The sequence below is a fragment of the Pleurodeles waltl genome, chromosome 7, assembly GCF_031143425.1.
Source record: "Pleurodeles waltl isolate 20211129_DDA chromosome 7, aPleWal1.hap1.20221129, whole genome shotgun sequence".
Classification (NCBI taxonomy): domain Eukaryota; kingdom Metazoa; phylum Chordata; class Amphibia; order Caudata; family Salamandridae; genus Pleurodeles; species Pleurodeles waltl.
This window is the reverse complement of record NC_090446.1, coordinates 563208145-563211844: the sequence shown is the minus strand read 5'-3', so window position 1 is coordinate 563211844 and position 3700 is coordinate 563208145.

Below are 3700 nucleotides of genomic sequence, written 5' to 3'. Positions count from 1 at the left end.
GACTGGGCTCCAAGATAACTAGGGAAAATTCTATACTTTCTTGTTCCGAGGTGAAACCCCACACCGCCAGCATTGCCCCTACACCCTTAGCTTGGAAGTCCACAGCCTTCCGTTACCTGGGGTTCCACTTCACCACTTGCAGGAAGACAAATTTGAGGGCAACTCTGTCAGCAGCTCCCCAGAGCCCTCACCGGCAAGATTGCATTCTCAAAGATGATAATCCTTCCCCAATTGCAGTATTTTGTCATTGTACCAGCCTTTCCACCATACCACTTCTGTGATCTAGATCATTTGATGGGGGATACAATCTGGAATGATGGGTTGACAGTGGTTCAGGGAGGTTTGAGGGGACCCATGTTTCGAGTCTTACTACCTGGTGGCACAGCTTGATTGGGTGGCTCGATGGCTGGTGGGCAAAAACACATTCAAGATCACCACTGATGATGCCCTGCTCCTTTCCTGGATGGTTGCCGTGGAAATGTCTAACCAGAAACTTTCGCCTAACAAACAAACCAGATTGCTCCATATGCCCCTAACATTGCAATACAGGGCCTCACCAGCGTGTAGGGCTCATTGACAAGAGAGCAGCTACCAGACTGGCAGGCACACTCATTTGACACAGTGGAAGACCTCTGCCGGGACGGCCAGCTTTTGACCAGGACTATGCCATCTCCCAGGACAATTCATCCCATACTGATGCCTGCTGCCTCAATGGACTACCTATGGTAAATCCTTACAGAAAAAACTAGACACAAAGTTGTTTGTACAATATATCAAATGGTACACAGGTGACATCTTATCATTTGGCTTTGTAAAGCCATTGGAACACTTTGACATACCCCTGATGCAACTTAGGCAGTTCTGTATGGAGAACCACAGGAGGCATTTTCATGATCATCAATGTGCCAGGGCCCTGGAATCACATAAGATGGTAAGACATAAAGCATGCTACAAGAATAACCAATAAGTGCTTCTACATAAGGGCTACCTCAACCCCTCCCCCCCTTAACAGAATATTCCTAGTGGCACACCTCACCTGCCTGAGATGCTCTTTCCCAGTGGTGCACCTTCAACACATGCTCTAGTCCTGCTCCACATTGGCACACTTTTGGGACAAGCTGCATAGCACTTTGGCCACAGTCCCATAACTTAATGCACTGAAAAAATGGGACGCCACCGCACTAGGATTATTCCCATTGATGGAACCAACACAAAGTACAAGCCAAATTTGCTAAGCTGGCCCTCTTATTGGCCAATTGCCTCCTCTCTTTGTATTGAAAGGCCCCGCAACTGCGTCACAGGCCCATGGCAATTGGCAGTGTCCTGCTAGGATGAGGCAGATAGGCTTGCACTACACTGGTTGTAGGCCGGCTGTATCAGACAGTGCCCCATCGCAGCAGCATGGCTACAATATAAGGCCCTTACAGCAGGTGTTTCCCCTTGAAAAACCCATAACTCACTAAACCACAGCCTTACCCAATGACAAAGTGGAACCTTACCCATGCCAACGGGAGGCCCCATATTGATGAAGGCATCACAATTTTATCAGTTTACCCACACAACACCTCTCAATTCCCCAGTCAGATGAGAACTTCTCTTGCAATGCCCCTATGCAGGTGTACACATCACAAAGGAGAACCGCCACCTTTCTCCTCAATCCACCCATCCCCTCCTGTTAAAGCAACCTCTCATGTAACTACCCTTTATGTGCTCACTGTCACCAGGAACTTCATACAATTAAGAGGCCTGAAGGACAACCGACACATGGCCAAAGTTTGCCTTTCTGCTTCCAATTAGAGAGTTCAGCTCTTTTCCAAATAATTATTTCTGTTTATTTCCCAACACAGCACTTATTACATACAGCGTAACTCCGAGTGCTCCTGAATTCCTTGACCAGCAGCCTTCCACCATAGTTAGCCGCCCTCAAATTGCAAATCGTACCAGGCAATTTCCACTGCCCCAACCAGACAGCCCTCACAATGCAGTGCACATGATACCCCAAGCTGGAGTACGGCCACCCTCGAGTGACGTTCCCATGCACACGAGATTGCATGGTACCTACATAGCTGATAGCTATGTATTGCATGATGTAATTTACTGCCAAATTTCCTTTTCCACTGTATAAACTATGTGTAATGTGTTGTTTGTTGCTGTACTGGCATATTGTCTGTGATGGCCCAGAGTATTTCTATGGTGGCCCAGCAAGCGCCCGTATGCCAAGAAATGACCTACTGGAAGGGCATGTTCCTCCTGTAAGCATTTATAAGAAAATAATGTACCCCCCTGATACAAAGCAACTAGTGTACTTATGCCTGCCTCTACCCAGGCCCTCGTGCCCACGCTACCAAACATTTTTCTGAATGAGGTTATGTAGCTCAGTGGTATCTCAAGCAAAGAATCTGCGTGATGTATCGCAAGCTCTGATTAAAACTCTCATGTGATCAGCAATAATCCATTAGCATCATGTGAAAGCCTGTCCTGGGGGAGGAAGATCCGCTAGACCACAAAGTGTGCTCAGGCTGCTGTGGGAGATTCAAGTTCTTCTGTGTGATGGCCTGACAAACAACTTGCCGACCAATGCACCTGGGCCGCCAACTAGTAATGTTCAAAATCTGGAGCCCCAAATACCCCTTAGTCTAGGGACAACTGTAGTTTACGGAGTGCAATGTGGCAACTCCCCTTGTTTTGAATGAAACTCCTTATGGCCAAGTGTAATGGATGGGATGTGCCTCTGGGTGACACAGACCAGGAGGTTATAGGAAAAGTAAAGTAGCAGAGGGAGCATTATCATCTTAGATAGGGACACTCTACCTTGCAAAGTGCTCCAAAAAGCCATGTGGGGATGCGGGTTGCTATGCTTCTTATAAGGTTGTCATCTATTAGATACTTTGTCTCGTGATAGATGTTTATGCCAAGGTATCAAAACGTCCGGGGCGCCTAACACAAAGGATTGGAATCCACAATGAAATGCTGCTGGGGACAGTTCGGGTGCAGCATAAACAAGCATGATTTGGCACAGGTCACCCCCAGGCCAAAAGCAACATGAAACTCCAGGGGTATGTCTTGGATATCAGCTATGCCCTACTGTATGTTTCGGATGTAGAATAATGCATCATCTGCATATAACAAGACTACATGAATCTCCCCAGACAATGGGATACTCCAGGAACGCCCCTGCTGTTGGAGCCTCAGGGATAAGGGCTCCATTGCGAGCAGAGGGGACAGCGGACAGGCTTGCCACATTTCTCTGCTCACTCAGAAACAGGGGAAGATACACTGGCCAATATTCACCCGCACTGTGCGTTCAATGTATATGAGTAAAATTAACGCATCTAGTCATCCCTTGATGCCAAAAGTAGTCATGGTCAAAAACGGGCAATTTCAATCCACTATATCAAATGCTTCATGCAAGTCCAGCACCAAGCATGCAGCAAATGGCCACTGGACCAGAGGAAGCTTCATTACCCTGTGCAGAAGGTGTATATTTAAAGTGGTGGTGGACCTACCTGTGTGCACCAGACGTGGCATGTGTTCACACAGCCTGCCCGCTATAACCTTGTTCAGGATTTTATAATCAGACCTCAACATAGAATGCGGGTATTAAGAGGCAAGCTCCATGGGGTCTTTCACAGGCTTGGAAAAGGATACTAAGATTTGCGGAGGGTGGGCAGAAGTCAACCGTCCGTTTGGAACTCTTGTT